The sequence below is a fragment of the Theropithecus gelada genome, chromosome 5 (assembly GCF_003255815.1).
Source record: "Theropithecus gelada isolate Dixy chromosome 5, Tgel_1.0, whole genome shotgun sequence".
In the NCBI taxonomy this organism is placed as follows: Eukaryota; Metazoa; Chordata; class Mammalia; order Primates; family Cercopithecidae; genus Theropithecus; species Theropithecus gelada.
In genome coordinates, this window is record NC_037672.1 from 184,498,800 (window position 1) to 184,510,995 (window position 12,196).

At 45.9% G+C, this 12,196-nt stretch overlaps 1 long non-coding RNA gene across 1 annotated transcript in view; it reads right to left on the minus strand.

Moving 5' to 3' along the window:
- Positions 1–11,772, minus strand: part of LOC112625205 — a 148,261-nt gene extending 136,489 nt beyond the window's left edge. The window contains exons 1-2 of the long non-coding RNA XR_003119543.1: positions 11,726–11,772; positions 684–760 (exon numbers count right to left, since the gene is read on the minus strand). This is a non-coding gene — a long non-coding RNA (uncharacterized LOC112625205). The remainder of the gene's footprint in view (positions 1–683; positions 761–11,725) is intronic.
- Between the last annotated feature and the right edge of the window lie 424 nt (positions 11,773–12,196).

A 12,196-nucleotide genomic window follows, 5' to 3' on the forward strand; every position in this document is an offset into this window, starting at 1 on the left:
TTCTCAAACCACTCTTTTCTATCAGGTGGGAAGGACTATTCTCATGGGAGATCAAGGGCCATTAGATATAATTAACTTTCCCCATCCCTTCCCTCTTAGGAAATGGCTTTTAAACAACTTCCATGCATCCCACCATGGTTTATGATTACATTATATTAAACGTGATGAAGCATTTTCAGAGAGGAGGGCCAACATTATGAAGTGAGTTTAAAAACAAATTCCCATGAGATCTGATAATTATCTTGTGGAGGAGATATCTGCCTACTGTAAGAGGATTTATTTTGTTCATTGCTGTACTCATAATAATAGCTTGCAGTGTGATATAAAAAGGAGAGAGTGAAGCATACAATCTCAGGAGACCAGAGACACGGCTTCAGTTCTATAAAGGAAATCAGGCACAAGAAGACAAAAACAGTGCAAATAACAATCATATCTGGAAAAAGAATTTGATCAACTCTCAGTCATCTTTCTTGGTTCACCCTGACACAGTTTAGCAGAAACATTTATTGTTCATATTATTCCATGTCTCTGGCTTTCATTCCCACATGCAGTCTAAAAATCAGGTGGAGATATTTAAACAAAAGTACTTCATTCCCTTCCCCAAATGAGGAAGTAGGGATGAGAAAAACTGCAGAGAAAGAAAGAGCAAGAGCGCGAGAGGAGAGTAAAGAAGGCTAGCTTACTCTGACACTTGTCACCAGCAGGAGATGTGGTCCAGCCGTTCCTCACAGAGCAGGAAACCCGGGGCTGTTGCATTCAGCTGTGAGCAGAAGACAGAGGGAGAGCCTGAAGGTGGCACTTTCTTATATTATTTAAAGCAAATTTACAAAATCTCATATTCATGCATATGTTAAAGTACAGAATCACATTTCCAGACCAAGTATAAATGCAATATTGTACTTAGTACCAATTCAAATAAAGAGGAATGGATAATTGCGACCTGTGAGCAACACACTCACAGCATCAGGATTGGAGCGCCACAGACACGGGTCATCCGTGCGGCCGTGCGAGAGCTTTGGTTCCATCCTCTCACTTTGCAGATGAAGAATATAAGCCAGAGACACAAACCACCACAATGAGACCCAGACTGGGTGGTCTTTCTCCACTCAGTTATGCAAAGATTATGTTTATGTTACATACAAGTAAGGGGTGTGTGTGTGTGTTGTGTGTGTGTGTGTGTGTGTGTCTTTTTGGCCATTTTCAGAGTATAGTATTTCCATGGGCCTCTTATAAGTATTATGTGTCTCAAAACGTCAAAAGAGTATAGAATCCTAGTGGATGGAAATAATGTAATAATATTTATTGCGTGCCTGCTAGGTATGCAACGAGGTATGTTACCTATATAGTCACATTAACTCTCAAACAGCCCTATGAAAAACATCTCATCTTCCAAGTGAGGTTGCTGACACTCTGAGCAGTTAAGTGCCTCTTATTATGTTGACAAAGAAATGGCAGAATGAGTTTAAACTCATTCTGGGTCACTGGGATCCCAAATTCCAGTCTTTCTACCTCATTAGATTGCCTTCAGCACATCCACTAGCATGGTCTCAGGAAATTCTGTTTGTGAAGTTCCTGCTTGTGTTTTAGCAAGCGAACGAGTCGTTGGAAATAAATAACTGTCCCGTGACTCCCACTCATGACTTTTCTTGACGACCTGATGGCAGCATTCCACAAGATGGAAAATGCTGTGAGATGTCTAAGGAGGGCTGCAGCAGCCTCAGCTGCAACATCAAGCATCCATCTTCCGTTAGCGTCTCCTCTGCACATCATTCACACTTACAGTGCAGCCCAACTTTTCTCAAGAAAAGCCATCATGTCCCGTAAGGCTTTCTGGGCTCTAATCCCAAAAGGACAGTACATTTGGAAGGTGCCTTTGAAGCCTGCTCACACACGTCTGCTGCTGAATTTAAGTTTTGAGCGTGTGAGGACTCTCAGCATAGGGGTCGGATAAAGTAGTTGATGAGGATTCACGTGTAAATAATAAAAGAAGCAAGTCGATCTTTGTTGCTGTTATTCTGAGGGAGAAAACAGACCGGCTAGTCTGCCACTCAGAGGCTGCAAGGAATAATTTATCAGGTGATCTTATGTTTGAAACACAAAAATAAGAGTCAGGAACTTTGAAAGTTGGTCAGCATTAATTTTCTGCTAGCAAACAACTAGAGGTGTTGTGAAAAATGCCAGCCAAGGCATTTAATGAGGGAATCTACCATGAAAAACAGGTAGCAGACACAAGCTCGTTCATTATCTTTGTCCCTTACCTGTGAATACTGAACAATTTGTCTTTCTAAATCAGTTATGTTTATATCATGATCATTGAACATAAAAAGAATTATCCAATCTAAAATCACCTAATTTGTCTAGATCTGGGTTTGGCAAATATTTTCTGTAAAAACCCAGATAGTATTTCTGGCCAAACTGGACAAATCCTGGCCTATTTTTTTTTTCATATAATTGTTGGCAGTAGCATGTTTAATATGAGAAAGTCTTGTTTGTTTATGTTCGAGGACAAAGAGAAAGAGAATTTGGGAGAGATGATTTGAGTAGGCCAGTCTGGAAGTGGCAGTAGGATATTCCAGTACTGCTGCTTCCTTGCTATGGGGGATTTATCTTTGTACTCTCCGCTTGGAAGAGACAGTTAATGAGTTTTAATATCAGACTCACGACACAGGTGATTTGCCAGAAAAGAGCCCTCAAGGGCGAATTAAGGAACAGCCCAAAACAACAGGATCCCAAGTTATACAATCACGGCAACCTCTGTCTGTTCAAGACCACACAGCCTCATCTCTCAGTGGCACTTTTTTTTCCCAAAACGAATGCTATTTTCAACATTTGACTTAATTTCACACTGAGTTCCTTTGTTTTTAATTTTTAATTTAATTATTATAGGATGTGATTATTTTGTATTCAACGGGACTTACTTTGGATATTATTATACTTTATCTTAGCGTTTCATCAAATAACAGTATCCTACAGTGTAATCAGGCATCAAGAGATAGAGAAAGATCATGCATAGTTTTAGGGTCCAGGCACTTCCACATGCAAAGCATCTAACTATAGTTTCTCTCTGAATCCCAGGTGTCTCATATATGAAATGGACAGATAAGGCTGGGTGCAGTGGCTCATGCCTGTAATCCCAGCACATTGGGAGGCTGAGGCGGGTGGATCACCTGAATTCAGGAGTTTGAGATCAGCCTGGCCGATATGGTGAAACCCTGTCTTTACTAAAAATACAAAAAATTAGCTGGGCATGGTGGCTGGTGCTTGTAATCCCAGCTACTCAGGAAGCTGAGGCAGGAGAATCACCTGAACCCAGGAGGTGGAGGTTGCAGTGAGCCAAGATAGTGCCATTGCACTCCAGCCTAGGTGACAAGAGTAAGACTCTAACAAAAAAAAAAAAAAAAAAAAGAAAGAAAGAAAAGAAAAGAAAGAGAAAGAGAGAAAGAAAGGAAAGAAAGAAAGAGACAGGGAAGGAAGGAAGGAGGGAGGGAGGGAAGGAAGGAAGGAAGGAAGGAAGGAAGGAAGGAAGGAAGGAAGGGAGGGAGGGAGGGAGGGAGGGAGGGAGGGAGGGAGGGAGGAAGGGGGATTTTCTCACTTCTAAGGTCATTGTGAGAACTGGAGATGACACAGGCCCAGTGTTTGTTACAATGTCTAGCCCATCCTAGATACTCAGTGCTGGCTGTTCATAGTCTCATATAGCAAAGTACTCCCCTCAAAGCCATGTCACTTTGTTTCTTTCTCTCATTTTGTTAAGCAGCTGAATATAATGTCTATTATGTGTAGGAGTTCCCTTTTTCTCTCATTTATCTCTAAACAATTTATGTTATGAATCATTGGGATGGGTGTTTTACTGTCTAGAACTCATACTTTCCTATAACTTGCCTTTTGACTCATTATACTTAGTGAACTAAGTTTCCAGTAACAGTCCAGGAGGCAGGGGCATGTTTCATGACTGACGGTGGTTTTGTGCTGTGAAGACATTAAAAGGCTTGATTTTCCATGGTCATACTTTATTTTTCCTGGACTTTGCTTATGCTCTGCTGATGGTGATAGCACAAGGATTCCTGTAAGTCTGTGTATAATAATATAGTTATTTGTGGAATTTGGAGCTTAGAATAAGCTTTTTTTCTTTAAAACAGAAAATTGTAATAGATTCCCTTAAAGGGCTGTCCTCTCACACAATAAAAATTAGCTGTCTTACTAGGTAAAACTATTTTATTTTGTAATGATTAAACTAGTATGTCCATTCACCTCATGTCTCTCAACAGTTTCTTGTCAAATTTGGGAGGAAAAAAAGTGACTTCATAAGATTACTGCATTCCAAACCCTGGAGTGCATTATGCCTGGAAGAAAGACCAAATGGGACAGGATATATGCTCGCCTCTACTTGGCTGTGTAAAATTTTCTTGAAAAAGAGACATTTTATCTTTTGAAAGAGAGCATGACTTTCCCTTGCACTGTGATCTATGAGCTGCAACCGGGAGCACCCTTGGCAGTGCAGACCCTAAGGCAAACCTGCCACGTGTGTCTCTCCTTCTCCCAAGAATGTTTTCTACAGGCAAAACAAGAATAGTAGAGTGAGCATGAAAGGCTGTCTTGAAGGGGAAAGGAAGTTACTAGAGCACATTCTGAGAGGCCTGTGAATGTAGAAAGGCAGAGACCCAATGGCATTTAGCGGCAGAGGACTGAACAGTTATGTTTTAGCACCACCTGATTAACCTACCTGGCTGACTCTCTGCTCACCCTGTAGCTCTGTGTGCTCCCCTAAAACAGAAGGTCCAGGGGAAATAGCCCTGTCCTTCGATACCCTAATACAGGTCTCAACTGTTACTAATAACACGCATTTTTTACCAAGGAAGACTGACTCAGTGGCATTTGGACACCACCTAAAACCTGGTATCCCACAGGAGAGGAAGATGTAAGTGCATCTCACAGCCTACCATGCTTCTGAGCTCAAAGTGACACTATCTCTCAATCTGTCAATGCCTAGGGTACCTTACTACCTGTTCACCCATCCAGCATGTTCTTTCTTTCCCTTTCAGTATCTTCAATTCCACCTTCTCTTTTCTAATAGCACTCATAAATTCCCACCAAATTGAAAAGTACCACCCCAAGATCTTACCTCACCTTTCAGTCTTATTAGCTTTCCCTTACTGCTAAAATCATAAAAAAAAAAAAAAAAAAAGTGGCTGTCCTAGTCGGCTTTGCACTACTATAACAGAACACTACAGATTGGGTGATTTATAAAGAACAAAGATTGATTTCTTACAGTTCTGGAGACTGGAGAGTCCAAGATCATAGGGCCCACATCTGGCCAGGGCCACCAGGCTAGGCCATCCTATGGCAGAAGGACAGCAGAGCCCACGAGCAAGAGGGGACCAAACTCACTTTTATATCAAGCTCGGTCTCAGGATGACTAATCCATGCCAATAATGACATCAATCCATTCATGTCAGCAGACCCCTGATGGCCTAATCACCTCTCTTAGGTCCCACCTCTCAACACTGTTGCACTGGACACTGGGTTTCCACACATGAACTTCAGGGCACAGGTTCAGACCATAGCCCTGGCAACTGTTTCCTCCATCTCATCTCTCCTCAACTTCCCACATTCAGGGTAATTCTCTCACCGTGCTCTAGAGGGCGCTCTCCAAAACCACTAAAGTTACAATTCTCAAATACCTCATTTGTTCTGTGTTCACATTTTTAAATAGCACAGGTTGATTCTGTGGATCTTTTGGAGCTCTTTTCTCTTCTATGTCAAAAGAAATAGCAGATAGCTCAAGGTTTTCATCTTAGGCTTACGTCTGCTGTGTTCATCTAAGTTGCCAATTAGCTCAGAAATCAAACAGGCAAAGAACGTGGTAAATGCTCTCTTTTGAGAATTAATCAAGAAACAAGCCTAAATAGACAGGTTTTACCCCTCTGGATGCATAGGAAACCATGCTTCACAGCTCAGTATGCTGGTGCCCACCGGAGTTGGGCAGCAGGGCATGGCTCTATGCAGAGTGGTGAACTCAGATGGTACCTACGACAGACAAGGCCAGAAATCTCCAAAAACAGGTGACGGTGCTGTGATGTACAGGGAAGTTGGTGCCTGAGGCCTCCAGGACTACACAAGGCCTCCACACAGTCACTGATAAGCAAACAGAGCCAGAGAGAGAGAGAGAAAGAGGAGAGCTGAACAAGCTGCCTGACAGGAAAGCGTTGATGTAATACCATTCTTTACAAAATTAGAACCCAACAATAAGTTTTAACAGTAGATATTTTTTACTCGATTTCTTCTTTGAAGGGATGATTTTGGAAAACTTCTCTAGTTAACTCCTCTAGTGTTTCCTGTGGATTAATTTTACCTGCAAAGTATCCATATATGTAAAGGTTAAAGCTGTTCTATATATTGTTTATATTACACAAAAGATATTTATTACATTCTATTTTGTTTTCTAATTAGAATTTTGAGCTATTCTTTTCTCTAAGAATAAGGAGTTCTAGAACTTCCACTTAGTCTTCAAAAGCATGTGTTCTATCAACCCCTTTATTTCTGATTAAAAATTGTAAATGTTTTCTTTTATTTTGTACAAAATATTTTATTGTACAAAATTCCCCAATATTGTTTTAATAGTGAACAAAAAAAGTTGTTTCAACAGAGACACCGCTGGTGTCAGAATTCAAAAGTCTTCTCCTGCCATGTCCACGGGAGCCTAGACGCACCTCTCCACTGCTTTCCGTTGTAGATCTCCACTGGCGGGCACTCGAACCGCTTTCAGCAGGCAATGCTGACGCGAGGTCCAGGGCGTTGAGCGCGGACCGTGCCCAAGGCCGCCTGCTTGGTCTCCTCTTTGTGCGTGGCCCGTGCACTCAGTGGCGCCCGCTGCTCCTGCAACTTCTCCAGGAACCGCCTCTTCTTCTCCAGGAAACTTCTGGACTTTCAAGTCTTGTGGTAGGCCATCGCCCCCTCAGCTCCCTCCGGACCTCGGCCACCTGTTCCTTCTTCTCCTTCGCCTTAATCTTCATCTAGAGGTTCTGCATCGACCTCTCCAACATCTTGTGGGTGGCTGGCTGATGGCTGCAGATAATGGCCATGGCTGGGCTGCAGGAGAAGATGTCAGCTTGCACTGTCAGTGCCGTCAGCTACTCCTGCAGAGCGAGGGAAGCGTGGTAGGTCCCAGCACCTTGGTTGCCAGCGCATGCAGCCATCCCGAAGATGACTGATGCAGGCTGGCAGTGGTCAGCCCGATGAAGAGGGCTTTCCCGGGATCTTTGTGATCCATGAGGAGCTGTACGTTCTTGGACACAGGCTTCTCCGCCAGCGCTCAGTGGTAGTAGCAGGTCTGTCCTTCCCAGGAAGTCGGATTCACCACATGCTGGCGCCATGGCCTGGGGACAGCTGGACGCTTCCTCGGAGCGAACAGCAGCCCCCGTGCCGACCGCGCCTTCTCCTCCTTGTTCCCGATCTCAGGCCAGCTTGTCCGTGGAATACAGGGCCACGGCCGCGGTCCGGTCATTTCCCATGACTTCCAGTGAGCCCGGTGCTGAGAGTGCGCGTCATCTCCAGCGTCCTCCCATCAAGAGAGACAACCTCAGCGGCCACGCTCAATTTCACGGGCTATCAGCACACCGGGAATACAGAGGGGGCCCTTGGAGACATTCCTGGGCAGGACGCGCGCAGCTAGCGCTGGCTCAGCAGGAAGGCAGGCCCGGGGCCCGCACGCTGCGGTCGGCCTCTGCGCTGGGCCCAGGGGTTGCAGCCGCCGCGCCCCCTGCGGGAAGGACCGTGCGCCCTGGGCGCGAGGCTCACACCCAACCCCCGGGAGCGCGGCAGCAGGGCCAACCCGGGAGCCCGCGCCCGGGCGTCCTCACAGTCGCAGAAACACGCTCCATCAAGGGGCTCGCACCGGGAGGCGAAGTACGACCTTGGAGCCCCAGCTGCATCCACTTCACTCTGCCTCCTAGCTCCTCCGCCCCACACCCGCCCCCCCACACCCGCCCCCCACACCCGCCCCACACCCGCCCCCCCACACCCGCCCCACACCCGCCCCCCCACACCCGCTCCACACCCGCCCCCCCACACCCGCCCCCCCACACCCGCCCCACACCCGCCCCACTACCCTTCCGCGTCCCTCGGGCCCGGGCGCCCCGGGAGGCCTCGCGGCGCGTGGGGGGTGGGGGGCGTCCCCGAGCAGAGCGCTCCCCCAGATGTTTCTTTCCTCCTCAAAATATCAGCTCCTTCAAGACTTCAGGTAACACTGAATTCTAGTGCAAGGATTTTGGATTTTTGAAACAGAATTCCATTATGTGGAAGATACTGACCAGTTTTACAGAGAATCCCCAAGACGGTCTCTTCTCGCCAAACAGTGGTGAAATGCCTGTCCTTGTCGTCTTTATCTGCATTAGACAAAGAGAATTCTTCGCCCGCCAGGCGCGGGGGCTCCCGCCTGGAATCCCAGCACTTCAGGAGACCGAGGCGGGCGGATCACGAGGTCAGGAGATGGAGACCATCCTGGCGAACACGGTGAAACCCCATCTCTACTAAAAATACAGAAAATTAGCCGGGCGTGGTGGCGGCACCTGTAGTCCCAGCTACTCGGGAGGCTGAGGCAGGAGAATGGCGGGAACCCCGGGGGCGGAGCTTGCAGTGAGCCAAGATGGCGCCGCTCACTCCAGCCTCGGCCACAGAGCGAGACTCCGTCTCAAACAAACAAACAAAAAAATTCCGTCACCCAAGTCCCAGCAGTTCTTTGTCAGTACATACACTTTTGAACTTCTTTTCAATATCTGGTCTTTTCAAGAAAAAAAAGAGAGAGAGAGAGAATCCAGAAATTTTTGAATACTTGCTTAATTGAACTTGTTTCATGCTCTTTCTATTCCCCCTCCCCCTCCCACAGAATAGATAGTGCATCATCTCCTTTTATCTCTTATCTTGTCTCTGTGGGGGTTTTTTTTAAACATCATTCATGCTATAAATTATTTTTTGTTTGTTTGTACTTTGCTTCTTTTATTTTTCCATAAGTTGTTGGGGTACAGGTGGTATTTGGTTACATGAGCAAGTTTTTTAGTGGTGATTTGTGAGATGCTGGTGCACCCATCACCCGAGCAGTGTACACTGCACCATGTTTGTAGTCTTTTATCCCTTGCCCCCTCCCACTCTTCCCCCTAAGTCAGCAAAGTCCATTGCATCATTCTTTTGACTTTGCGTTCTTGTAGCTTAGCTCCCAATCAGTGACAACCATATGATGGTTTGGTTTTCCATTTCTGAATTACCTCACTTAGAATAATAGTCTCCAATCTCATCCAGGTCACTGTGAATGCTGTGAATTCATTTCTTTTTATGGCTGCATAGTATTCCATCGCATACATATACCACAGTTTCTTTATCCACTTGTTGATTGATGGGCATTTGGGTTGGTTCCATGATTTTGCAATTATGAATTATGCTGCTATAAGCATGAATGTGCAAGTATCTTTTTCAAATAGTGACTTATTTTCTTCTGGGTAGATACCCAGTAGTGAGAGTGCTGGATCAAATAGTAGATCTACTTTTAGTTCTTTAAGGAATCTCCACCTGTTTTCCATAGTGGCTGTACTAGTTTACATTCCCACCAGCAGTGTAGAAGTGTTCCCTGTTCACCGCATGCATGCCAACATCTATTGTTTTTTGAATTTTTTTTTTTTATTGTTATGGCCATTCTTGTAGGAGAAAGTTGGTATCACATTGTGGTTTTGATTTGCATTTCCCTGATCCTTAGTGATGCTGAGCATTTTTTCATGTTTGCTGGTCATTTGTATGTCTTCTTTTGAGAATTGTCTATTCATGTCCTCAGCCCACTTTTTGATGGGATTGTTTGGTTTTTTCTTACTGATTTGTTTGAGTTTGTTATAGATTCTGGGTATTAGTCCTTTGTCAGATGTGTAGATTGTGAAGATTTTCTCCCACTCTGTGGGTTGTCTGTTTACTCCGCTGACTGTTCTTTTTACCTTGTGAAAGCTCTTTAGTTTAATTAAGTCCCAGGTATTTATCTTTGTTTTCATTGCATTTGCTTTTGAGTTCTTGGTCATGAAATCATTGCCTAAGCCAATGTCTAGAAGGGTTTTTCCGATGTTTTCTTCCAGAATTTTTATAGTTTCAGGTTTTAGGTTTAAGTCCTTAATCCATTTTGAGTTGATTTTTGTATACGGTGGGAGATGAGGATCCAGTTTCTTTCTCCTACATGTGGCTGCCAATGATCCCAGCACCATTTGTTGAAAAGGGTTTCCTTTCCCCACTTTTATGTTTTTGTTTGCTTTGTCAAAGATCAATTGGCTGTAAGTATTTGGGATTATTTCTGGGTTCTCTATTCTGTTCCATTGGTCTGTGTGCCGGTTCCTTCCCTGATTAGCTTGATAACTAACCTCCTGAATTCTCTTTCAGTTAAATCAGGGATTTCTTCTTAGTTTGGATCTATTGCTGGTGAACCAGTGTGATTTTGGCGGGAGTGTTGAAGAGCTTCGTTTTGTCATATTACCAGGGTTGGTTCTCTGGTTCCTTCTCATTTGGGTAGGCTCTCTGAGGGAAGGTCTAGGGCTGAAAGCTGTTCACATTCTTTTGTCCCCTGGGATGTTCCCCTGATGTAGTACTCTCTTCCTTTTCCTACGAATGTGACTTCCTGAGAGCCAAACTGCTGTGATTGTTGTCTCTCTTCTGGGTCTAGACACCCAGTGAGTCTACCCGGCTCCGGGATGGTACTGGGGTTTGTCTGCAATGTCCTGTGATGTGAACCGTCTATGGGTCTGTCAGCCATGGATGCCAGCGCCTGTTTCAGTGGAGGTGGCGATGGGAGGGAAGGAGAGTGCAATGGATTCTGTGAAGGTTTAATGCTCTATTTTTGTGCTGGTGTTACAGCCTCCTGCTGGGAGGTGGTGCTTTCCAGAGAGCATCAGCTGTGGTGGTTTGGGGAGGAACTGGTGGTGGGTGGTGCCCTAGAACTCCCAAGATCATATGTCCTTTGTCTTCTGCCTCCAGGGTGGGTAGGGAAGGACCCTCAGGTGGGGGCGAGGTAGGCGTGTCTGAGCTCAGGCTCTCCTTGGTCTGGCCTTGCTGCGGCTGCTGTGGGGGCTGGGGGTGAGATTCCCAGGTCACTGGAGTTATGTACCTGGGAGGATTATGGCTCCCTCTGCTGAATCATGCAGATTGTCAGGGAAGTGGGGGAAAGCCGGCAATCACAGGGCTCACCCAGCTCCCATGCAAACCGACAGGCCAGTCTCACTGCCCCCGTGCACCCCCCAACAGTCCCCAGTCTGTTTACAGGTGGAGAGGGAAACGGGCTTCAAAGCCTACCCCAGGCTACCCGCCTCCCAGCTGCGAGAGAAAAAGCCTTGGTTCCTCCCCCTCCTGTGGAGGCTGCACCCCGGATTCGTGCCCTCCTCTGACTTCTGGCCAGGAGGATTCTCACCCAGTTCAAATTGTTACAAAGTTCAGCTAGAGATTTCCTTCCCCCTGTGGAGTTTTGCCCCCCTCCTCTCCCCATGGATGCCTGTGGTGCCAGCAGGAATGGGCTGCTCTGGGACCCAGCGAGGCCCCCGGGCCTTTCCACTGCTTTCTCTACCCCTGTATTTCGCTTGGCTCTCCGGATTGACTCAGCTCCAGGTGAAGTTGGAAATCCTCCCGCAAACAGACCTTCAGCTTCCCCAGTGGGGTGTGTGTTTGAGAGAGGAGGGTCTCCCTTTCCCACTTCTGCAGTTGGGGCACTCACACTTTTGCGGGGGTCTCCCGGGTCCTGCAGGAGCAGTCCACTTCCTTCAGAAGGTCTGTGGGTCCTCTCAGGACTGCTGGTTTGTTCTTGCAGTATATCTGGAGCTAAAATTCACAATGCGAGCCCCGCATGCTGCCCTGTCCCGAGCTGCAATCTAGTCCTGCCACCCGTCCACCATGATGATCTGTTCTTCTGCTGTAAATTCATTCCAGATCCAGATTCTTTCTCAGCGGCCTTTGAAGTGTGTGTCAGAAGCCATAATCGCTGTGTGCTACACACCTCTATGCAGGGCACCTTCATTTCCATGGGTTGCATTTATAATTACTGGCTTATTATTATGTTTTTCTATGTCACTTTACATTTCTTAGTGTTTCCTACATACTTAGCATATTTCTACATATTTTTTTCTCTCTAATTCCCAAATGAGAAGAAAGCAAATACAAACAGTATTTTCTTTCTTTGATCATATAT